This window comes from Hemicordylus capensis, chromosome 2 (genome assembly GCF_027244095.1).
Source record: "Hemicordylus capensis ecotype Gifberg chromosome 2, rHemCap1.1.pri, whole genome shotgun sequence".
NCBI lineage: Eukaryota > Metazoa > Chordata > Lepidosauria > Squamata > Cordylidae > Hemicordylus > Hemicordylus capensis.
The window spans coordinates 87,113,937-87,140,360 of NC_069658.1; the positions used below are offsets into that span (position 1 = coordinate 87,113,937).

A 26,424-nucleotide genomic window follows, 5' to 3' on the forward strand; every position below is an offset into this window, starting at 1 on the left:
CTTTGTGCTCCAGGGCTCATTTTAAAGCCTGGACCTTACTGAGGGTGAGATTCATCTGTCAATGTTACGTTTGGTGAGGCTGCAGATGATTGACTGTAAACTGCATTTATTCCTGTTAAAAAATCTGAATTGTCTCATGCATATCATTTGGGAATAGATGTCTTGTCTTCTTTGTGTTTGTGTATATGATGGAACACCCATTATTGGATTAAACTATAGGGCTTCAATTAAACTCTGCAATTAAACCAGTATACCACAGGATGAGGCATTACAAACTGTAGAAATTGTGCTAGATAAAAGATCCATTCTTGTTCCTCCTACCACATTTCTTAAAGATTTAGCCACAATAGCTCTTAAAAATAACTTTTTTCAATTTCTAGACTGGTTTTATTGGCAAGTATCAGGAGTGGCGATGGGATGCTACCTTGCCCCAGAGCTGGCAAATCTCTTTATGGATGTCTTGAAACAGTCCCATATCCTAAATGATCATAGGTTTGTCCAATTTATAAGAGCTATTTGGATGATATTTTTATCATCTGGACAAATGAGGCTTGGAGGGCAATCTACTTTGTTTTGAGTCCTTTCTGAATAACATCCATCCTACTATAACATTCCAGTTGCTGTATGGACTTGATAAGTTATATTTCCTGGATGTTGAGGTCAGTAAGATCAATAACAACCTCAGTACAGATGTATATAGGAAGGTAATGGATGTGAATTCCCTGCTCAGCTTTCACCTCAAGACATTAAAGACCAGTTTACCGTATTCTCAAATGCTACGTCTGCATAGAGATTGCAACACTTTCTCATCCTTTAAGAAGTAGGCCTGGGTTCTGGAGAGTCAATTATTGGAAAGAGGATACCCCAAAAAAGTGATCAAGCAGGCTTTCTATAAGGCTAAGGCTACTAGAAGGGAAACTCTACTAATGACTAATAACAACACCTCATTGCTTGCAGATAGAATGGTTGTCCCAATAACCTTTGCGATACATTCTAAGCATTTTGAATATATAATTTAAAAGCATTAGTACCTATTGAGAGACATCCCTAGATACAGGATACTTCCAGTATTTGTGCACAAATGAGGCAAAAACATAAAGGACACTTTAGTACATAGTAAAATGGACAAGTCATCAGAATTGAGGGCTGGGTATAACCATGAGGACATGTTAGTGGGCCAGTTCTGTTGTGGCAATTGTAGCATTGTGTAAACTGTGTGAAACTTCACTCATTTGAATGCCCTCCTAATGGGCGGGAGTACAAACTTTGGGATTTTTTAACTTGTCAAACCAAAGAGATCATTTATGTGACCAAACGCCCATGCTCATTGCTATATATGTGTAAAACTAGCAGACCCATTAAAACAAGCTACAAAAGCTATATTAGGAGAAAGATTATACAAGCACCACTAATAAAACATTTTTGGGAACATGACCACAGACCAGAGGATATACACTTCTGGTGTATTGAAAGCGCCAAATTTGTGAATTAAAAACCTTGAAAACTAGCTATTGATAAGGGAAATTTTTTGGATCTGTACTCTTAAGAATGTGGGCCCCTTTGGGACTTAATGAAGATATTAATTGGTTTATAATTGCTTTATAATTTTAATCTCTGCCCATTGTTTTTGGATAACATGGCATTAAGGTTTGTGCTGGAATAGCTTCTTGGTGCTCTTCATGGTGATGCTTGAGGATGTATCCCATCTTTGATGATCAAGCCTTTTAGGAGGGAATGAAGTTGCACCAGAACTAGGTCCTAAGGAAGAAATGTAATAGGATAAAGACCTCTAAGCTACTATAGAGGTTGCAGCTGGTTCCCAAGTATTTGAATCTTCTCCTACTAGGGTGGGACTACTCCATTGAAACTAGAGGACACAAGCAAATGGCCATGCTGGCAAGATATCTAAATCTATAGCAAGTAAGTGCATATAGCTTGCATTCTTAGAGAGCCATCATGGGGAATCTGATGTACCTATATAAGTATGGAACAACTAGTATGTTGCATTTTTTTTTAGAGAAAAATGATTAAAATATGCATGGATGGATTAATGCTTGCCTGTTCTTAATCTTATTGTGTGTATTATATTTTTTGGCATTTTGTGGATCATGTTATGAGCCTGTGGAGAGAGGAAGAGTGGGCATTTTTGAATGAAGCTGTGTTAGAAATTCAGTAGTTATAAACATGCATGTTTTATACCTGTCTTTATTGTGGGATGACATTGGTAGATTATGCTTATGTAGTAATTGCAATTTTCATATATATCTATCCAGATTATGTATTAACTTTTATAGAGAAAGTTTGAAATTTTGTTAATTGCATATCAGACATCTGGCTACACATGAGAGCATAGCTTCTATTTGGGGAACTACAACAATTTCTTTATAACAGTGCCACTAAGGAAGGCCCATTATAGTCCAAAACATGTTTGGCTGTAGTAGAAAAGGAAGGACATTACCTGTAGATGATCTGCAGTTGTTGCCAACGCCCCATAAGACATTGAATTCACATATCCATCTGATTCAAGGACAACTGGATCCTCCTTCTATTCATATTGGTCTTCCAGATACCTAGAAGGTTAACTTATGGAAGATTGACTTGCAAATGGTATATTGACTTTGGGGCTCTTAGCAGCAAGGCTGATTGTGAATTTTCACTTTACAAATTGGTGGTTTTGTGCTTGTGTACCATTGTTAAGTGTTTGTACATTTTTAAAATATATACTGTCTACATCAATGTGTTAGAAGAGAGTGTTTATTAAATATTTATTTTCATGTTACTTTTTAACTTCATGATACTTGGTATTATTGCATACTTCCACCATTTGTAAATCAGAATAGCTTTTAATGATCCATGCATATTTTTGAAATAATTCATATTTTTAAAAAATAATTTATATTTTCAGGCTGTTGTATGGTTGTGGGTTCTTGTTGGGTCCTTTTGAACATTGGGTTGAACTAGGTCCTGCTTCCTAGCATTTTTGCTAATGTGCTAGTCATCAGCAAGCTAAACTAAACTCCATTATTAAATTTGTGTAATTGTGCAAACATAATAGATAGAAGAGAATGATTGCGTTTTTAAAAACTTTTCAATTCTTCCCAATTTAAGAAAATTCTCTTAAACATAATCTTGGACCAACAGTAAGCAATCATTTATATTCTATTTATATAGGAGAAAAATTTGCTCTCCCAGTAAATGCATATAGCTGTTACAGATTGATCCTGTGAGGTTTCACTTGAGAGTGAGTGACCTACTTGATAATATCATCTGTCAAAGATGAAAAACTGTAGAAGTTGTTCCATCTTTAGAATGCTTGTTAATGTCAGTTTTTGCCTAGCCTGTCAGATGTGCTACATTTCTCAAGCAGAGACACTGTAAGCATTCTCATGCTTTGCTCATCATATATTATAGGAACTAGATACAGTGATTAAACTTTCTAAGCTGTTTTAGGCAAGAGCAATTGGGTCATCTTCGGTGAAAGAAAATATGCATAATATATCTGTTTACACAACAGCTTGTACATGTGTAAATATTCTGTTTTTATAAAGCTGGTAGCCAAGGGAATGTAGGTCAGTTGAAAACTATATTCTTGTTCTGTGATCAACATTATATATTTATATAACATCATGTGTTTAAATAATCATTATTAAATATGAATTGAAGTCTAGGTAAATGCTTGGTATGAACTTAAAAAAACTTAATGAATACTTGGCTGAGCAGAGATGATAGCTTTGTTTAAGTCTATTGAAACAAACGTAGCTACAATGTACAGTGGTATGTTTAAATGCATGAATTAAAAATTTTGGCCAACATCCAGCTCGGTATTACGTGTCCGTAATTCTGTGCAGCAGGGCTGCTCCCTTCATAGGCAGTGTCCAGGCTGAGCTAAATGGGTGGTTGTTCACAAAGCCCTTCTGCAGGTTTCCCAAATGGGTCACCAATTGGGTAAACCTGTGGAAGGGCTGCTTGCACAACCTCGTTATTATCAATCTTACCATGAGTAACATCATGATCAATACTCTGTGCAATAAAAGCAAAGTATAATGATCACTAAAAAGAACCAATCTAGGATATTCTGAGGCAAATATGCCAATGAAACGATTTTATCATTGCTGATCAGAAAGTGGTAACTTCTAGATGCTTCCACCTCAAATGAACAAAAAGAGTATCCAGTTGGTTACTCCCCCCATATATTTTCTTGTCACTCCCCCCCCCCCACCATTTTCTTGTTTGTAGAATATGCCAGCAATTTCAGGGTTAAAATTTCATGGAGCCATCGTGGTATAGTGGTTAGAGTGCTGGACTAGGACCGAGGAGACCCGAGTTCAAATCCCCATTCAGCCATAATACTTGCTGGGTGACTCTGGGCCAGTCACTTTTCTCTCAGCCTAACCAACTTCACAGGGTTGTTGTGAGGAGAAACTTAAGTATGTAGTATACCGCTCTGGGCTCTTTGGAGGAAAAGCGGGGTATAAAATGTTAATAATAATAAATTAATTAATTAAGTAACATCTACTACAATGTTTATAAGTAGTTCATTGTGATGTTGACGTCATTTGAGGTCTAGAGTCAGTCTCACGGGACTGTGCAACAACTAGTAACTTTCAAATAGTGCCCCAAATCTGAGGCAGTCAGATATACCAAATTAGGATACATGTTTTTTCTCTTACAGGCTGCAATAGGATATAGGGTACAATTAATACAGCTGAGGAGTGATAAAGATAGATTTTTCTCATCATCCTCCATGCAGTTTATATGAACATAATGTTAATTATGTATGTATATAAACTATATAAATGAATATTAAAACATTTACAAGCTGGCTGTTGGTAGTGAAGAGTTGACTTCCATTGCTTTAGGTAAAGATGCATTCTATGGTTATTTATGAAACTGTGTAGACCACTCCACAATATTCTAAGAAACTGATTTTTAACATTTCCCAAAATATAAAATATTTTTGTCATCGGTTCAGTGTGTGGCAGTACAAACATAAAAATGTTGAACCATTTGTCATTGATACCTTGATTTTTAGTTTATTTTGTTGTTTTTTTTAAGGCAGAAAGGGAGGAAAAGATGGACATTTTTTCTAAAAAGAAGAAACCATAAAATGTTCTGCATGCATTTTTACTGTTGCATCAATGATTTCCTAGTCAGCATGATTACTGATTTATTAATGCCAACATTAATAACCTAGCAGACTTGTGTAATAAGCAGCTGTCTTTTAGAGCCAATGAAATGAATACGCTTGTTAGTTTAATATGCAGGCTGCTAAAGTAAGCAGAGTTTAGTTTGATATACTGCATTTCAGAATTAATAAGTGCATCCTATAAATATATTCGGTCTAGTTTTTACTGAGGTGTTCAATTTCTGTTTGGGCTGTATTGCTTCAGACTGTAGTTGGCAGCTCACAATTGAATGTTTCTCCATACAAAAATTTTTAAAATACAGAATTAACATGTTGGATTCAAAATGTGTGTATAGGTTTTCCACTCTTTGAGGTTGTTCTTACGAGTAGCCAAGACAGGGCTTAGGCAGTCAAGCCTGGGCTTGGCATCCTGTGAGAACCGCCAGGAGTGTGTGGCTCCCAGCAGTGCCTCCATGGCAAACCCACCAAAGAAGCCTGCCAGTTAGCCAAGGTTAAGGGTGTACTCATGCTCTTACCCTATCTAACTGCTCATGTGTCATCATCGGCTGCTTGCAGCCAGTGCTGAGACACTGCGGGGCTCCTGGCCGGCACTGGGTGGGTAGGGGGATCCCACAAATTATGGGATTTACAGGGGCCAGGACCATGCGTTCCAGCCCCTACACTTCCGCACTGCCCGTGACAGCTGCAGACTATCTGGATGTGTGATTTATGGGGAAGGCAAGCTTCTATTTCCTTTGCCACTGCCTGCCCTCTCAGCTGATTGTGAGAAAGGACTCTTTGTCTCAGACAGCTTCCAAATTATGGATAGATTTACTTCTTTTAAGTAGGAGAATAATTCTGGGAAAGAGGATCCAGCCATTATCTGACAATTAAAAATAGTTGTTGGTAATGGAAATTGAGTGCTTTTCCTATACGGTTTTTCTTGCCTAATTTAGAGATGAGCTAAATTGAAGTGCTTACAAAACTGAAACACAGTGCTTTACCATAATCTTCTGAGTTCAGCCCCAATTAATATTTTTCTGCAAGTGACATACATTTCAGTAGGTTTCTGTGATGATAGTTTGTTGTGTCATACTCTTTCCCTTTTTATAGTCTTTGGAAATAATGCTGTATTACAAAATTTTACCTTTTAAAAGGCAAAAGAATAAAGTAAATGGCTTGGATCCAGCAAGGAGAAGAAAAACATTCCTTAGTGCTCTTCTGTGAACTCCTGCGTACCACTAGTGGGAAGTTTCTTGTAGTGCAGTGATGCATTACAGTAGATGAAACACAGTGAATAAGGAAGAAGCAGGCTGTACCGTATAAATTCTAAAATAAAAAGAAACTGAAAAGAGTTTGTGCTAAATCTTATGCAAGAGTTTGGGCAATTAAAAAAACTCCCCTGAATAAGTTGGAGATAGTCTATTAATAAGCAAAAGATACTTTATTAGTGAAAGGGCATCCTTGGATCTAAAACAATACATTTCAGATTAGACCCTGTTACAGGATTACTAAAATATTAGCTGACATCCTGACCAATGAAGCATGCATGTACGAAGCTGAATCCACTGGGAGCCCCCATGCAACTCCCCAAGCCCTCCTACACATGCGCTGTTGCACTACAGAACTAAAACATCCAAGACTGCTCGTGTCCCGAAAGTGATCTGCAGTATCAGAAACATGTTGCTGGTGTTCACTGACACTTTTCCAATCTTGCAGAGTTGTTCAGTAGCACAAGCAGCAATAGCAGGTCTTAGTCCTGTGGTGAAACAGCATGTGCATAAGAGGACAGGGGGGTTGTGCGTCGGCTCCCAGTGTGTCCTAACGGAGCCTCCTTATATGTATGCTTTATTAGGATGTCTGCCAATAATTTTAGGAGTATGGGCTATGATGTGCAACTCTTTCCCCCACTTTTATGCATACTAAAGTGATTATTTTGCATCTGCCACTTCAGGTCACTACAGCTATGAGACTTTTGGATTATTTAAAAGAAACATTGATATGAAGAAACCGGGTATGTTTAGCCTGGGGACTTTCCAGATAGCAACTTGAAATTTAGCCTGGGGACTTTCCAGATAGCAACTTGAAATTTGCTTCATTAAGTCTAGGTTTGCTGTCCCTTCGTATGATCTGGGTTTTGACACTGTCTTGCATACGGGAACAACAGGGTGCCGTTTGCATAGCTACAGCCTGTTTGGATCTTATATTGACGTCTCAGGCTTAACACGTATGTGTATTGTGAAACAGTGACTGGTTTTTCTGAGTTTTGAGAACAGTTTGCTGGGATTACTCAGAAGTACATTATTAAGTTCAATAGGCTTCCTCCTAGGTAAGAGTGCATAGGATTGCAGCTGTAGAAGTGTGGCTTGGTTTTAGAGGTGTATGTATCAATCACCAATCCCCTCCTCTGTCTTTGTTTGTGTGTTTGCTGTCCTTGCAAATTCACCGGGGAGCGGAGAGGTGAGGGAAAGCCATCAGTCACCCACTCCTCCTCCTCTCCTTCAGGGAAGTGCCCTTTGTGCTGATCCAGGGCAGGGATTGCTTCCTCTCCTCCTATTTCTCTCCCCTCAAAGCTTCAGCGAGGGTGGAAGTGGTGTAAAATCCAAAGCAGCTTATTCTAACTGGCTTCAAAACGTTAAGGCTAGTGGTTGGATTTTACCCCACTTCCCTCGCGCAGTCTGGAAAGCACCCTGGGGAAGAGGGAGGGGGACATGATAGCATTGTTCAAATACCTAATGGTCTGTTGCATAGAACAGGACAAACATTTGTTTTCTGTTGCCTCTGAAGGACTTATATTACAGGAGAGTAGATTTCAGTTGAACGTTAGGAGAAACTTCTTAACACCAAGAGTAATTCAGCAATGTAACAAATTATTCAGGGTGGTGGTTGGCTCTTCCTCACTTGAAGCAGAGGCTGTGCAGCCAGCTTTTGGGGATGCTCTAGCTCTGGGTTTCCTTGGTTGAGCAGGGATTTGGACTAGATGGCCTACAAATCTCCTTACTCTGATTTTGTGTTATCCTTGGTTAAGGCTGTCAGGAGATTGCCATATGAGAGGTCAGGGACTGGATGATGAAGTGCATAGTGTGCAGCTTCTTCTCCTGTTATGCACTGATCAAAAATGGCAGCTTCCTGGTGGGTGGTGTCCTTAAACTAGCATTATTTAAATCTGTCCATAGACGGTTTTTCTGAGTCTTAACACCTTGCTGGTGCAGATGCATAATCTCTATTCTCTCCGGTTGATTGTGTAGAAGACTTGAAAACATACATATTTCCCTCCTAAGAATTAAGTACTAGAATTATACTCTGTGACACCTGTTTTAAGATTTTAAGATGTTTTACGGTTTTTTAAAGAACATTACAACTGGTTAAAGAGTGGCACAAAGATGCAGTTTGATTTTCAGGCTCAGTGCCCTGGATTTTAATTGGAATGTTTAGATCACTAAATCCAAAGGGTAGCAGTTTGGATTTGTATCAAAGTAGAAGCAGGCCAATTTTTGGCAGTTCTTCCTTTTGTTTAGTCAAGAGTTTAAAAATCTGTCGACTGCCAAGGTTGTCCTCTTTAAATTCCAGTTTTGCTTCTCATTAAGATGCTCACAAATGCATAGCCACATAAATGTGTTCTTATGTGTGCATGTGTTTGCTGCAGTAGTCTCCAGCCTCTATCTGCTGTCCTCAGTCGATATTTGTATGAAAGCCTAGAAAAGAGAGGCTTCGGGCTGCTAAAGAGAGGCAGATGAGCAAGAGCAATCAGTGCCCCTGATTGTTATTTGGGAATGAAGGTGCTCCTCACCCTGCTAATGTTCTAGTCTGCATTACTTTGGTATACTTTAAAGTAGTCACCCAGTGGGGAGTGTTATCTAAACAAATTATAACATGGCTTCTAGTGCAATTATTAACTAATAATCCTGTGTGGCATTAGATTAAATGAACCTTTTTATCCGATCTTCCATGCACTATTTCTTCAACTGTGTTACTGTACAATTGCACTATTGATTCACTGCTTGTGTTTTAGTTCATCTTCTTGCCACATATGGGACACAAGAACGTGTTTTTGTGCAATTTCTGTAATAGGCAGAAACTTGAAAGGGGTGCAAAAATGCAGATTTAAAAAACAAACAGCGCTTTAATTGTTATGTCCTTAAAATATTGGGCTCTTTCTCAATAATACTGAGGCAGTGGAAGTGTAATTAGAACTGTCACTTTCTTGAGTTTCAAAATCTGAGTTCAAGCTCAGGGCTTTTACAATCTTCCAGGATGTTAACATTTGAGGAGGTTTGAAGGCCATGCTAATATGTAAGAGTTGGTTCATGGCTGAGTTTTTATTACATGGGCCATAGGGGGCATTTATATAAGAGATTAAGAGGTGGAAACCATCTCCTCCTCCCAAACCTATTTTGTCAGAGCTATTTTTGCCTGGTGACAGCCATAGCTTTGGTCTAGCTAACAAGTCCAGCCAAAATATGTGGACTCATAATTAATATGATAAACACATTGTGGAGTTGGGTCCTTAAAGGGTATAAATCTAATGCTCTCATCCTAAATACTATGTAGCAGTAGCAATAGCAATAGCACTTACATTTATATACCGCTCTATAGCCAGAGCTCTCTAAGCGGTTTACAATGATTTAGCATATTGCCCCCAACATTCTGGGTACTCATTTTACCGATCTCGGAAGGATGGAAGGCTGAGTCAACCTTGAGCCCCTGGTCAGGATCGAACTTGTAACCTTCTGGTTACAGGGCGGCAGTTTTTTACCACTGCGCCACCAGGGGCTCCTATGTACATATCTGATATGCATTGGGTGATATAATTCATGCCTTGATTTCAGATATTAAGTTTCATTCTTGGTTGTCTAATGAACAGTGTATTGATTGAAAGTCTACATCCAGTTCCACTGTTATATTACAGAAATACCCAGATAATTTGTCTGAATGTGATCCTATATTAGATTTTCCTCATAACATGCAGGGCCAGCCAGCATCAGGTCTAGACCAGAACATTTTGCTGGTTCATTTGTGTCACAATTTCTGAGATTTTCTAAAACATTTGAATGCAGTTGTTATAAAACGTTGTGCATTTCTGGGACTATATACAATAGTATTGTTTTTAGGAAGGCGTCATTTATTTGAAGATCCAAGAAGTGAAAATGAGGGATCATTTCTTTGGTTGAAACTGAAATAGTACTACACTTAGGCATAATTATTCAAAATGCAAGTCAACCAAGTCATCGAGGTTAATTCTTCACCCAAGAGACAAAAAAAGCATCATCATTTTATTTATTTATTTATTCATTTTATGCTGCCAACTGCACAGCAAGATTTAGCACGCTCTAGAACAAGCTCTTACAGTGCTGAAGATAAATGCAAAAATATTAATTTGCATAACCTAAATGATACTTACTGACAATGCAATTTAGCAGACTTCATTATTATCCAGTGTTTTCTACTTCCTGAATTCTTTAGTACTTTAATAGCATGTGTATCATTTCAGTAACCTGTCTATTGTTACCAGTCTATTACACAAGAGAATTAGCTGAAAGAAGCTGAGGACCATAAATAATTTACATGATTGCTCTATGTTTATCTTTTTACCTTTTTACTTCTGTTCTTCAATCAAAACTGCTTTTCAGGAAAGATAACATTGCCTAGTTAACACTGTCACCAATAAGAGAAATGAAGTATTTGAACATCATACAATACACGTGCAGTATATGCATTCAACAGATGTACTGTTAAATTATGGCCTTCCTTTTCTTGTTACAAATGTCTTGTGTGGTTCATGATTTGATGAGGAGATGTCATAGTGGGTGGAACTAGGGTGATGCATGTATACCATCTTAATGGCTCCCAGTCAGTATGGAGTCCATTACCTTGGCAGAACTTAATGTGTGCAATATTTTGTAGATGCTTTCTGTAACGAATTTGCATCTCATAGAAAAAGTAGCAAGACAAAGCCTAGGATTTTGCTATGGGGTTTTTTTGTCACAAATTACTTCATACATTCTTAGAACTAGGCATACATATATAGGACTAGAATAAATACCATTAGCATATACAAATATATCTTGTTGGATGTACCTTTTTAGAAGAAAATGCAGCTGAAGAAAAGACAGAAATGTAACTCTTTCAAATACACTATGAGAAAAAAGTGTATCAAAGATTTGTCTTTTGACTTATTCTCAGATAACTTGCAAATATCACCAGCAACCCCCCCACCTCCCTCTATTCTTAGTTCAATCTGTAAGTGATTATTCAGTTCTAAACTGTAATTTGATTATATGTAATGATTTTCCATAAATTTGTAGCATTGTTTTAAAATGGTGAAATCACATTCACTAATAAAATACAGGAAAACTATTTAAATTGATATGACAAAAAGAATTGTTGAGTGGGATCTTGAATATCTTACCTGACAGCAAATATTTCATGAATAATTAAGAGTTTCTAAAATTTGAAGTAAAGAGGCTAACAAATTAGTGTTGGCATTTCATTACAAATGGGGAATTGAAAATCAGAGTATGGGTAATTTGTACAGTTTATCTTTTTTCCGGGTTAATGACTTGGAATAGAGTCAAATTCTTATTAATCCAGTTACAGTGTTAAGCTTATATAAAGGAAGAACAATTTTATTTAATCATTTGCAACTGTAAAAGTACAAGTGAATTCATGCTGCAGGGTATTAACAGTAAATAGAGCTTCCACAAGTTACACCCACTGTACTTTTACAACACCTTAATGAAATTTGTAAAGTCACCTTGTATAAAAATTCATATCTAAAATGTACTGGTACCAAATATCATTTTTGCCTGTGAACTGTATTGCATTTGGTTGTAAATGGGTAAAATGAAGGGCACTTCATAAGAACAAAAGAACAGCCCTGCTGGATCAGGCCCAAGGCCCATCTAGTCCAGCATCCTGTTTCGCACAGTAGCCCATCATAAAATAGCAATGACCATATCTGTGTTTTAATAGAGGTGTAACAAATGATCTCTTCAATTTAAACAGGAAGTTGTAAGATGTATTATCTAATTTGTCTATTACATAGAATCCTGTTGTTGGAGTTAAAATACAAATACAAAAAAATTACAAAGAGTCTCTTCTCACAAGCAGTGAGAAGAGACTCTTCTCACTGAGTCTCAGAGAGAGAGAGTTCTCACTGAGAGTTCTCACTGAGTTCTCACTGAGTCTCAGAGCGGGCTGCAGGGAAGGCAGGTTAGATGTACCTTCCCCGCAGATGAGAAGCTCTTCTTCCTTGGGTGGGCAGATTGCCTGCCCAGATGAGCACCGGATCCTGCCAGTAGCTCTGAGGGTCAGGTTGTCGGGACACGCCCTGCCCCCTGGAGCTCCAGTAATGCACTGCACTGGTGTGCGGTACATTATTGGGTTTCCTGAGCCTGCCAGTTGTGGCTGCGAGCATTTTTCTGACACATGATCAGAAAAATGGAGTTAGGAGAGCAGTTGCTATCCTAACCCCATTTTGAGGGGAGGCTCCACCACAGTATTCCCTCTAATTTTTAAAAGTAGTGAGTGGAGAGAGGTTTGTCTTGGGCGACAGCATTGAGGTGGTGTGTGGGAAGGAGGAGGAGGCGGTGGCGACGGAGACCTGGCTGGGGAGGGGGAAAGCTTGTAATATTCCCGGCTTTGGGGGGGGGACACTGGGTGGTGGGCGCAGCAGAGCGGGTGCGCCCACCAGAATCTTCTGTGCAGGGGCTTGGGATTTGGTGTACACACAAACGAGCCTTAGGGGAAACAGTGCTCCACAAGTGGGTTTGCTGCTGTGATGCCACTGGGATCAGACACGATCCCAGTGGTTCACACACGTGTGTGCAAAACGGGGCTGGGCTCCCTTTGCCTGATTTTGCCTGCACATGTGAATAGCCTCAAATTGTTTCTAGACCAAAGCTCTAGCTAGAATTGAGCAGATGGGTTCACAAACCTGGGCCTCCTGGCCCCACCCTTCCCTATTTTCTTCATTATCTCCCTTACTCTAAGGGGCCACCAGGGAGAGGAGCGAACATGGGCCCCCACTCCCCTAGCTGTTCCCGTGGTCTAGACTTGAGCCAGGACTGACATTGAAAGAAGTTTGAATTGCACAGGTGTTCTATATATTCTGGTTTGGATGTTACATTCAGCATGTGGCTGGTGTTGGGATTAAGATGAGGAAGGAGGCACCAAATCTTTGACTCATTCACAATTGTACATATCAAGGGAGAGGTGTTGCCTAAACAGGCACTGTGTTACAGAATGTGGCTGTACAGTTAACACTCATGAACCAAAAGTTAGTGATAGTGCAATAATACAGGTGGGGGAGAGAAGAAGTAGCGAGGATGGCTGTGGAAGCAGCAGCAGCCCACTGGGACTCCTTTCCCCATCCTGCCAGCATTCCAAATGGGAGTCTGGGTCAGCTGTGGCCTATTTTGGAGTGGAGGTGGCAAGGTCTCCTGAAGACGGCAGTGGGGGCAGCGGCGCGGCTCCTTCTCCCATCCCTCTGCCCTCCTAAATGACAGCTGCGACCAGCTGCATCCCATTTTGGGCCTCCTCCACAGCTATCCTTGCTGTTGCTGTGGCCACTGGCTGCTCTTTATTCTTCATTCCGCGCTGCACAGTGGCACTTATTAAAAAGTAATTTTTTAAAAAATCCCCTCCCCCCTCTGAGCCAAGCCAGGTTGATTGTGAGCCAGCTTGATTTTGAGCACTACCACATTGCTGCTTTTATACTGGGAACTTGAAAATTGCTCATTGTAATTTCTTTTCTGTGCACAGTCTATATACATTTCCATGGTGCATGTAATCTGTTGATCCAGAAGGTATCTCATGGCATGAGGAAAGCTGGTCTTGTAGTAACAAGCATGAATTGACTCCTTTGCTAAGTAGAGTCTGCCCTGGTTTGTCTTTGAATTGGAGACTACTGTGTATGAGCACTGTAGGATATTCCCCCTTAGGGGATAGGGTTGCTCTTGAAAGAGCAACTGCATGATTGCATGCCGAAGGTTCTAAGTTCCCTCCCTGACATCTCCAAGATAGGACTGAGAGAGACTTCCTCCTACAGCCTTGGAAAAGCTGTTCCCAGTCTGTGTTGTAGACAATACTGAGCTTTAGATGATCAGTATAAGGCAGCTTTCTATGTTCCAATCTACTGGGCATTTAAAGCAAAAAATTTTGTTCCATGGGTTAATACTGTGTTCTATCAAGAATGAAAATGGTGGTGTGTGTGTACTCATGGTACCTTTGCAATTCTAAATACTCTGGTCTAAGGTAGATATGTATATGTGCATGTTTCTAACTTCTTTCCCTGTTAGGATATGCTTTAATATTCTGGAATCTTAACATATAGCAACTGAAGCTTAAAATTATCTTGCTTTCTAAGTAGAGGTCCCAGAAGTTAGTGCTTCCTTGCATTTTTTGCTTTCCTCCAGGTTTTTCTAACACTATGTCACATGCTTTTTCTTATGACTGCTAGAAGCTACTTTTAGGTATTTTACTAGGGCAATTAAATATTAAAAACTACAACTTGACTGTTAAATTGTATTACAGCTATAAATATTTGTATATCACTTTTCAACAAAGTCCTCAAAGCGGTTCACATAGAAAAATAAATAATAAATAAGATGGTTCCCTGTCTCAAAAGGACTCACAATTCAGTGGCTATGAGCCACTGGAAGCTGTCTTGGGGTTGAATAGGATCACTTGTTCTTCCCCTGCTAAATATAAGAGAATCACCACTTTAAAAGGTTTCTCTTTGCTCGGTTAGTTGAGGAAGTCTGGTTAATAGGAGTCTAACAGTCTTATATCTATTTCCAAAAGAGCTGGAAACGTTATGATCCTCATGGTCATATAACTGGAGCAGCTGTGGGTGATAGGGAAGTACCGGGAAGACTCAGGGTAACCCCCAGGTAAATTGGTTTCATAAAACTCTGAAGAAGAAAATCATAGGGGGCAAAAAAACCAAACAAACCTGCCCCCAAACCTATGTCCTGTCTTGGGCGGCAGCACTTGTCTGGTTGTGCTGTTCATGCACCAAGCAACTCTATAAGATTGTGTGCGGGGAAGGTAAGCTGTTCTAGCCTTCCCTGCCACCTGCCCTCAAGCCCTTTCATGGGATCGTGAGAAAGGGCTCAATGTTCATGGACTCAGAGCAGTTAACCAGGTAGGCCAAGCTAATGGCACTTGGTGGCAAGAAGGGACAAGGAGGATTTGAAACTCTCTCTCTCTCTCTCTCTCTCTCTCTCTCTCTCTCTCTCTTCTTAGCATGAAAGATACTCCCTCAAGACTCCTTCTGCTCCTGGGGGGGAAATGTGCCTAAAACATTCACTGTGCTTAGCACAGGTGTAGGAAACACATGCATACCAGGGATAGACAGCAGCCTTTTGTTGTAGGTCTATGCTTATTTGTGTTTACAATTTCTCTAGAAGCATTTTCCCTAACAGGGAGCTCAGTTACCACACAGCAGTGATACTTGCATTTTAAGAAAACTCAGGATAACATTGCAAATAAAGTGGTGAATTGGCCTATGGTTCTGTTACAAATAAAACTGAAACTAATTGGTTTGTCCTCCAATGCCTGTATACTCTTGTATTTAACTGTACTTTGTTATATTTCATATTCTTAAGGGTGGAATAACTTAGATACATATTTATGTGTTTTCCTTTATTGTAGTGTTGTTTCCTGAAAATTAAACATTGAAACAATGAGTTTTTCTTAGTTGCAGTATGCAGCCAGCCAGCCAGGGACAGAGGAGGATGGTCTTCTTTCTCCTCCCTCCCCTTCCATAGTGGACATATCGCTGAGCGTATGTCAGCTTCAAGCCGACAATCCACAGATAGGGAATAGATAGCTCAGCTGCAGCATGGGAAGGCAGGAAGGCTCTGAGTACCCCATGAGAACCTCTCAAGTACCCCAGGGACTCACATCACAGCCCATTTCAAGCCAGTGGCAACTGCAAACGGAACTCTCTTGATGATCTCAGTGGGCAGTGTGGTTCATAGTGAAGAAGAGGTTCTCTTAAATACCCAGGGCCCAAGCTGTTTAGGGCTTTATCGGTTATAATCAAGACCTTGTATTTTGCCCGGAAACTTATGAGCAACCAGTGTAGATCTTTTAAGATAGGAGTGATATGGTCTCTCCCAGAGACCAATCTGGCTGCCGCATTCTGGACCAACTTCAGTTTCTGGAATATGTACAGAAGGCAGCTCCACAAAGAGTGCATTGCTGTAGTCAAGTCTGGAGGTGACCAGCAGATGTATTACTATTCTAAGGTCATTTATCTCAAGAAATGGATGCAGATGGCATATCAGCCTAAGCCAGGCCTGCTCAACTTAGGCCCCCCCAGCTGTTTTTGGACTACAACTCCTACACTGTAGACAGTACAAGAAATAGTAGCCATTAAGCTGGAGCCTTTAATTTAAAGATCATACTCTCTGTATATGCTCAGAGGCTTTTAGAGTGTTGTTTTGTGTGTCTTTCTTTCTGGGCTGTCTGCAGACACAGATAAGTGTGAGTCATGTTGTACCTTCTACTGTATAGGATCTTCTGAAGAGAAATGTACTGAGTATACTCAAGGATTGTGTCTTCTGTGACAGCTTCTGAAATGCACACAGCAGGAGCATTTCTAGACAGGTCTTTTCTATCACTTCTCCTCCAGAATGAAGGGTGTGCATTGTCATACCAGTCAGATTTACCCCAAAGTCCCTGCGAGCTATTGGGGAGCACTCCAGACACGATTTGAGTTTTTCATTCAGTATTCGAACACAGCTCGATTTATGTCCAGGGTAAAAAAAAAAACCAAAACACTTTGTGGGTTTTTTTGGTTGTTTGGGTGGTTTTTTTTTTTTTTTTTTTGGCAAATTTGAACTCATAGTAAAGCCTCACAGTAAACCCACGGTAAAGCCTGCTGTCTGAAAATGCTCCAGGGGAAGAAAGAGACAGACATTGATATCTGATTAAGCATGCCCAAACTTTACTAAAACAGAATAAATTTAGCAAGTTAACACCGGTGTAGAGTCTTCTTCAAAGTTGTAAATGCATGTTGGCATTGATAGCTATCTGCAAAGCCACTGATGCATATATATTGAATTGCTATCTATTTTTGTTTTATTTATTTTGCTCTGGGCATTCATTTGCAAACTTTTGAGAACAGAGTGGAGTGCAGTGCAGGATTATTTTAACACTCTTCCCACTTTGTGTCCCCAGCGAGAGAGATATTAAGGCTATTTTCACGTTGGTGGAAAACTGGGCTGAAAGGAGCCCAGCCCAGTTTTCCACCATCATGAGAACCAGTGGGCTCGTGGGTGAGCCCAGTGGTTCTTTAGGAGCTAGCTCACCAAAGTAGCCCTCCCTTTAAATGAGGTGAGTGGAGTGAACTCGAGTTGCCACAGCGTGGCTTCACACTGCAGCAACTCGTGAGGAGACCCCCACTGGGAGGCTAAAGCAAACCTCCCAGTCTCGGGGTGGTTGTGTCTCCCCAGGATGCCCTTCACACTTGCACAGGGCATCCTGGGACTTCCGGGGGCCGGGTGGTCCCCGATCCCCACAGCCCCTCCTGGCTCCATGACGGAGATGGTAGTAGTGTGGGAGGACAATCCGGCCACCCAGGGCTAGGTGTTTGATTGTGTGTTGGGAGAGCGGGCTAAGCCCGCTCTACCCGCACAAGCCTTGCAGGCTCTCCACACTGCTCGTGTGGAGAGCCTCAGTGCCTTTGACCATAGAGGTTCTATTTAATAACTTAGTACTGTAAGTGACTTTTGATATTCCATGAATTTTTCTAAAGGATTATTGTCTGCTTTCTAAGAGATAAGTGGAATTGGCCTACTTGCATCAGCTTTTGTTTTTTTAAATCTGATGAACAATCTCTTGCTTTACTTCTGTGAAGATGCAGAATAAAACACTGTACATGTTTTCCCTATAAAAATGTCCACATCTGTGGAAATCCTAATATCCTATATATTTGATAAGATTACATTTCCACAGTATTCTAGAAATATATTTATTTTGAGCATTCTGTTTCAACATAATGGAATTCTACCTTGGGACAAGTTTTATGAAATACAGTATATAAACTGAACAATAAATAAATATTACATTTTTTGCTAATATTTTTCCTGATTCTGCTTGTATCTAAGTTTTAAAAATAACTTCATACTAGCTGACCCCGCACAGAGCATCTGTGTGGCGCTTTGGGGCCCCCTCCCTCTTCCTCCTGCTGCGGTCTCTCCTCTCTTCCCCTTCCCTCCAGCCCTGTGCTCTCTGGCCCTCCTCCCCTCTCGTTCCCTCCCTTCACAGAGCCTCACCAGTCAGGTCACCAAGAAGGGTTTTTTCCAGGCTGCCGTTTTTTCCTCCCTCCCACCTCTGCCACTGCCACCGCTTTTCTCTCCCCCACTCTGCATGCCACTGCTTTTCTCTCGCTTGCCTGCCGCCACCACCTTTCTCTCCTGCCCGCTGGCCTGCCCGTTGCTGCTGTTTTTCTCACTCACCCGCCCGCCGGCCACCACTGCTTTTCTCTCCCCCCACCGTCCGCCTGCCTGCCCACCAACTGGCTAGTGCCGGCACTTTCTTCCCCCTCTCCTCCACTCCGCCGGTCTCTCGCCAGAGCTCTCACAGCATGTTGCGAGAGTTCCACCGCCAAATCCTGGACATGCATGCCACCTAAGAGAATTAATTATATAGATTATGTTTTGAACTTTCTAAATTAATAGGGTCAGTAGTAGAGACAACAATGTCATTTGCACGTAACACACTTTTGTGACTCTATAGTATTTTACTTGTATTTCTGTGTCTCTGAATAACTATAGGCAAGGGCTTTATACAAAGTAAGAAAACATTATAGTTGAGACTGGACCCCTGACAAATGCTTCATTAGAGATAAAAATAATCTTTATACATCTTTGTAATTAATCTTTCCTCAAACTTTTATGTGATTCGTTCCGTTATGTGAATAGTACCTTTTATGTGAATAGTGAACACAGGAATACTATTCACTGATTACCTGATTTGTGAGGTGTGACACAAGGTGGCAATTTACTCATTTATACAATAGTCATTTATATAATAAAGTATTCAATGCAACATAATATCAATATGAAATGTGCATTTTAAAACAGAACAAGGCAATAGTCAGTACTGCATGTGCTTAAAAAGCCAGATTGAACAGGACAGTGTTTAGTTTGCCAAGGAAAACATGCAGTTGAGGGAGCAAGGAGTTCCATAGGTTGAACACCTTGATCTGCTCCTTGACAGCCCTTCACTACTGTGAGGGACTATAGAATAACATAGATGACTAATGGAAAAGTGGATAGGATGCTAATTTGGCCCAAATTCTTACTTTGGCGGGCTTTTAATGTGTACTGGTAGTTCCAAGCACTATTTGGCCATTCATTCTTAATTAGTGAAGAACAGAAGAATCATATTTAGTTTTAGTAACAAATGTGTTCTCTCTCTCTCTCTCTCTCTCTTTTTTAAAACAACAACAATCCTAGAGGCTTGGTGTACAGCTGGTTTCTCACACTGTAACTCAGTGGGCAGTAGCTGTAGTAGATTCACCACTTTCCCTCTTGGATCAACACCAATCATCCGTTATAATCCACATGTACTCATAAAATTGGTAGAGGGGGCAGAATCTTCTTTTGGATCATGATATTTGAGTTTCTGAAAACATCATTTTAGCTGTTATGAAATAGAGGCTCAGTGGTTACACATATGCAACATTTCCCCCTGTTACTGGCATGCGAATTCCCGGACAAAATTTCAGATTAGTAGTGGATCTAGTTGATGAACCCAGACATAAGAATAATCAAGCTGTCTTCCAAGGGGTCATCTATAAATTATGTCACAGTTTTAAATACATCTAAAAGTCATTCCTACACCCTTGTCATATATTATCCCCCTTTAACCACAAAGTAATCACAAGTTTGCAATCCCTTGATCTTCCCTCCCCAAATCTCTTGGTATATAACATGCTTTGTAGGGAGTCCAAAGACTATCAGGAACATTAATCATAGCCATCTGAAGATATAGTCGTTGTGATGCAGAAGTACTTTTCTGAGATAAGGAAGACCTACGTCTTTAGCCTCTTTTTATCATATTTCATATTTTTAAGATCTGAGCTCAGTGTTAAAATTAAACTAAAAATAGTTGCTACAGGTGGGTCTAAACTGCAGTTACCACTAAATGAGATAAGATACATATGAAGAATATCCTAAAATGTGAAGGGTACTGTATTTGTTTTTGAATGCCTACATTGCTCTTAAAGACTCTAATGAGGGATGACATGAACATACTCAGGATACATACTCAATGTTTATCCAATGCTTTAGAGTGGATCATGGGAATGCTTGACTACTGATATGGTGGTACATATTTTTATTTGTTTTATTTATTTATTACATTTATATTCCACTCTTCCTCCAAGGAGCCCAGAGTGGTGTACTACATACTTAAGTTTCTCCTCACAACAACCCTGTGAAGTAGGTTAGGCTGAGAGAGAAGTGACTGGCCCAGAGTCACCCAGCAAGTATCATGGCTGAAAGGGGATTTGAACTCGGGTCTCCCTGTTCCTAGTCCAACACTCTAACCTAGTCCAACACCATGCTGGCTCACCAAAGTGAGCTGCGTTTGGCTCAATCAAATGGGATTACCACAGTTTTAACCATACTTGGGAGTAAATAACCTCTTAGTGTCTCAGCAGACGTTAAACATCAAGTTTGTATGTCAGAGTTTAAATATACTTTGGCTAACATGCTGCACAGCCTTTCAAGAGTGGAGATTGGCTCTGTCATTGCAAGGAGTGTGTGTGAGGCAGATGGTGAAGGGAAGTGATTTTCACTGCTCTCCCCACCCCTGCAAAATCCTTTTTGTATCCATAAATATATCTATGAGGGCTGCATGACCCTCATGGGCATATTCCTGAATGTGAAAAAGACTTTTGCAGGATGGGGAAGGCAGTGAAAATCCCTTCCCCCTCCTCATCTGCCCACTCAGTGCTGTGAAGCAAACCTTGTGTGCAGTTAGTTTAGTCACTTGTGAGGGCGGAGCAAGATGCTGTGCAGCATATCAGCCTTTGAGATTAAATTTGTCTGTTCCTTATTAGTAGTACTGCTCTTGAACATCCAGAGTATACTGCTGGTATAATGTGTCCCCATGACTGAAATTGGCTGAGCCTCCCCAAAAGCAATTGCTGTGGTGATGGTGGGGAGGTCTTCAGCAACAGCATGACATTTAGTGCAGAGTTGGAAGGGATAAGATCTGGAAACATCTGAGCTGCTAGTAGAAGTTTGCGATTTCCAGATAATCCACATAGTCAGAATCCTGAAAGGTATTATGAAATTATTGTTATGAATATTTACTACTTTTCAATTTTTGATTAGTTTTTATTTGAATTTTCCCTGAATAGAGTGAGTGTGTGTGTGTGTGTGTGTGTGTGTAAGAGAGAGCGTGTGTTTGGGGGGGGGAGGGAGAGAGAGAGAGAGAAGACACACACAGAGACACACCTTCCACAAAATTTAGTTACCTTGGTGGTGGGAGAGGGTGAGTTTGTTGTTCTACATTAGGCAAAATGGCTATAGGCCATTTTTAGAAGAAAATACTATGATTAGCTGCTGCTGGAGATGTTCAAGATAGAAATCATTGCTTAGTTAGATAGACTAGCGCTCTCTCTCTCTCTCTCTCATATTTTTGACTTCTTGTTTATTTGATACAGATGGTGGTAACAGATCATTTGTTCTGTAACTCATTCATTTGGCAAATGCCCATTTTCCCCTGCTACTGTTGAAGCAACAGATTTAAGTAGCTCAGAACAAATGTTTGCTTTTCTTTTTCTTTTCTTTCCTTTTTTTGGACTTCACTCTAAGATCAGCCCACAAATTTATTAACCTCCATAGGAAATTGTGCTATAACCTCTAAAGGAAAGCTGGAAATACATGCATATATGTATTTTATAAAATTGCAGTGTCTGTAACATCTTTGGTAACTAATGACTCAAAAACACAGAACATTTTTGTAGTCTTAAGTGCACCATTTGCAGGACTTCAAGAGAGCGCAGCACTTAAAGTATAAAATGTACTGCTTATGCAGGTAACATGCCAAAAACTGAGAAAGTAATGAATCACAAAAAGATGGTGCATGCATGCCTAAGTGCAAAATGACAGGTGCTAAATTCCAATGCTCATTGCATCTATTACTTTAATAAACTCCTAAGATCTGTACATCTTAAATCAGAGATAGTAAAGTTCTTTAGTTTTTAGACCAATCTATTTTCCAGATGGTAGTTCAGAGTCTGCTTAGTTTAGTCCCCCCACCACCACTACATTAAAAAGTTGGCACCATCTAGCAATGAAGAGTTCACAGTTATGAAGCTCATGTGCTCAGTTAGATAGAAGTGTGTGTATTTATGTGCTATAGGCAAAATTCAAATGAGAAATGTGTTAAATTGTGAAATCTTTCTCTCATTTTCACAACTTAAAGGTTTCCTATAGAACATATTTTCCTCTCTGGCCCCATTGCTTTATTGCACCTAATATTACACTTATTTGGAAATAGTGTAATATACAATAAATATACATACAATAAAACTTATGTAATATACATACAATAAAACTTATTTATTGTATGTTTTTTACCTTTTGTAAACCGCCTTGAAGTTGTTTTTAATGAAAGGCAGTATATAAATTCAACAATAAAATAAATAAAATAAATAGACCCCATTAAGCATGGAGGAACTCGATTGTGAGTGAACCTGCATAGCATTGGTTGGCATATCACCCACCTATATTGTTGACTGGGGCTTGTAGGTAAGGAAGCACATGTTATGGCCTCCATCTGTGGTCCTAGAGGTTGTTGGGTGGAACGAACTCATTGCTCAGACGCTACTTTCAATGGCATCCTCATGGACAATGAAAGCCCTGTCCTTAATAGTTCTTCCTAATCACATGCTTTTTTGATTGCTCTTCCATCCCAACTGCTACTCATATTTGCATGCTTATGAGTCACATTCATGAAATGGCTAATCAGGAATTCTGTAGTCTACAAAAGTCATGACTCCCAGAAGCTGACCCCCATGTGGCTAGGAGAGAGCCTCAGGCAATGATGTGCCACAGGGCAGTGGGTGTGAGAACCCGCCCCCCACTGGGGGCATCATCTCACCTGTCTGCTGCTACTACTGCCTCAGCTCGGCTGGTGCTGCTCCCCCCACCACTAAGCCCACCCCACCTCCTCTGTTGGCCCAGGTGCTGCCCGCTGCTCTTCTTCCTCATGCCAGCCTCAACCACTGTTGTGTGCCACTTCTGCTGGCTGTTTATATGCCATGAAGCAGTTTATATGGAACGTGCCAACTGGCCTGTCCTCTACAACAACAACAATTTATATACCACTTTGCAATAAAAGTTTCCAAAGCAGTTTACATAGAGAAATAATAAATAAACTAGCTAGGCTGGGTGCAGAGCATCTGTGCCTCCGGCCAGCCCTGCCACCGCTACTGTCCCCCCCCCCCCATGGCATCATGCCTGGCCTTCTGGGCAGTTGCTTCCCCCCCCCACACCGCTTGCTTCTCTCCCCCATTTCTGTACTTTCTGATGTTCCGGCTGGCCGGCCTGCTTCCTCCCCACCCACACTTTATGGCTTGTGGGCCAGCTGGAAAGCTGGCCCACCATTTCCTCCCACCCCCTCCTTCTGGCAGGTGAGTGGCCAGGCCAGGTTGGCCCACCTCTGGACTCCTCCTCCTCCTCCTGGCCTCTTTCCCCGCCGGACCGGCCCAGTGGTGGGTGCTCTCCCTCCCCACTGGCTGGCCCAGCGGCCACCATCTTCTCTCTCCGATCCCATTGCTAGTCTGGCAGCTGCTTGTGAACTCTTGTGAGAGCTGCCACACATGGGATTAGCAACATGTACGCCTAAGAGAGAGAAATATATAGAAGATAAGATGGACCCCTGTCCCCAAAGGGCTCACAATCTAAAAAGAAACATAAGATAGACACCAGCAACAATCACTGTGCTGGTGCTGTGCTGGTGCTGGATTCTGTGCTGGTGCTGGATAGGGCAAGTTACTCTCCCTCTGCTCAATAAAGAGAATCACCATGTTAAAAAGGTGCCTCTTTGCCCAGTTAGCCGGGGTATTACGCTGATATCAGCTCTACTGTGCTGACATCCGCTCTCTCCTATCTCTCTTCCCTTCAGCACCAAACTTGTATAGAGACAAAGCAGTCAAGTTTGATTCTCGGAGGAGAAGGGAGGGAAGGAGAGCTGGTTCCCGCTTATCCTCTTTACTAGCTTAGCAATGCAGCAGCAAGGCGGAGAAGCCAACACTAGCTCTCTCCCTCTCTCTTCCACTGTTGCTCTCATCCAAGCTTCAAACTTGACTGCTTTCTCTCTGGACAAGTTTGGTACTTAATGGAAAAGACAGGAGAAAGAGGAAGGGAGCTGTTATGAGCACAGCAGACAAGAGGCCTGACAGTGCTGCTGAAGGCCCAGTCCATGCTGCCTTGTGCCATATAAACAGCCAGCAGTGGCAATGCTCAGGCTGACATGATGGAGAAGCTGGCAGGCAACACCTGTACCAGAAGAGCAAGGGGCTGGGTGGTGTCAGTGCTGGCTCTGGCTCAGGGAGGGGATTAAGTGAGGAGTCCGAGTGGCTTGTTGTTGTTTGCCTTGAATGGTGATTGAATGCAAGGAGCAAGTCCTAGTGATTATGCATGCACTGAGCTTATGATTGCACTAATCAGTAGTGTGGATGTTTTATTCTTTGCATTTTAAACACATTTATTTTTCAGTTATACAGCCATTCTTTATTCTAGAATATGTTCAGAATCAGGGTTAGCTGCACATTGACATATTGTGCTTAACTGTTTACATGACATAATGAAAACTGAATGGATCTATGTTTCCTTTCTAGGTTTTAAACTGCAGGGGATGTGGAGTTAATAGTTGTGATGGTGTAGTGAAATGATTCATACGAGTTGGAGAGAAGAAGTGGTTTGCCACTCACCTGCTCCCTAGGAGATACTTGCTACTCAATATGTGTCTGACTGCATTCCGTTTGTGCTTCATATAACTTACCTATTGCACATTTTATAGCCTACTAAAACCTTAATCGATGCTTGTAAAGGTCAATATTTTCCATGTTTGCCTCTGGTCATGAATCATGATTTAAACAAGAAATATGAAAAATAAATGCTGAAGAACATGGCTATTTTGGCTAAAATCTTGTGAGCCATAGAAGATTTTTCATATCTTGGGTTTATTGCACCTGCATTGTTAATTCATTGAGTTAATAAGAAAAAAGTCACATGGAATATCTACGTCTAGCCATTGCAGAAAACTTGCCAAATTAGGGCCACTTAAGACATAGACAATCCTGATGACACCCTGCACACAGTGAAGTACAGCACAGGGCGCACATAGGCTGTGTGTCTTTTCCACAGCATGTACAGTAGGAAATAGCACACAGCCCAGATATACAGACACATGTATGAAAATGAATGTGAAATTCCCCTTTCTTATTTTTGTTTGCTTCCTTTGCACAGTTTACTACACCAGTCAAAAACCTGGCAAGGATCTTGGGTCTAAGTCGGTCAGTCATGGCTAAAGTCTGTTGAAATCAGCAAGACAAGTTAGTCACAACTAACTTAAGACACAACTAACTTAAGTCACATTGATTTCAGTGTGATTTAGAAATTCTAATTTTCTTAGTTTATAATCCATAACCTCATGGGACCATATGGCTGCCAGTTAGCTATTCCTGAATGAAGTAAAGTGACAATCCAGTGAATGAAGGTATACTTACATTTCAGCTGACACATTTAATTCATTGCCCAAATTAAATTTGGATAAAACATATGTTTTATGATTTATCTTTTTTTGTGAGCCATCTCAATAATCATTGTACTGGAGGGGCAAATAAATATGGGTGGTGAAATATGGAGAGGAAAAGGTGGCATAGTTTAGCAGGATTTATTAGTAAGATGTGATCAAATGTAGTATCCATGTCTTGCCATAGATATTGTTACCTAACTAATGAGAGTTTCTGTTTAAGGAAACACACCACATTTTACCAGTTTGCTTAAGGTTCACGCAAGGAAGAAGACAGTTATAATCTTAAAAACAAACAAACACCAAGTTGTTCTAGTAATTGCTAATCAGCTAATAGAGCATGCGCAAATGACCTCTGCGAGGCCCTGGGTCATGCTAGGGCTCGCAGAGGTCATTTATGCATGCACGACGGCAGCCAAAATGGCCACTGCCACACACTAGAGAGGCCTTAACGGGCCGAAAATGACCAATTTTGGACCCCCGCCCCCTGGTGGCATACAGGAAGCCGG

At 40.7% G+C, this 26,424-nt stretch overlaps 1 protein-coding gene and 1 long non-coding RNA gene across 2 annotated transcripts in view; both read left to right on the forward strand.

Annotated features, from left to right (window-relative positions):
* Window positions 1-26,424, forward strand: part of CHSY3 (chondroitin sulfate synthase 3) — a 141,906-nt gene that overhangs the window by 39,294 nt on the left and 76,188 nt on the right. The gene's annotated exons all lie outside the window — the stretch shown is intronic.
* Window positions 1,806-25,291, forward strand: LOC128347002 (uncharacterized). The gene is made up of 2 exons (XR_008317336.1): window positions 1,806-1,920; window positions 24,999-25,291. It is a non-coding gene; the product is annotated as an uncharacterized LOC128347002 (long non-coding RNA).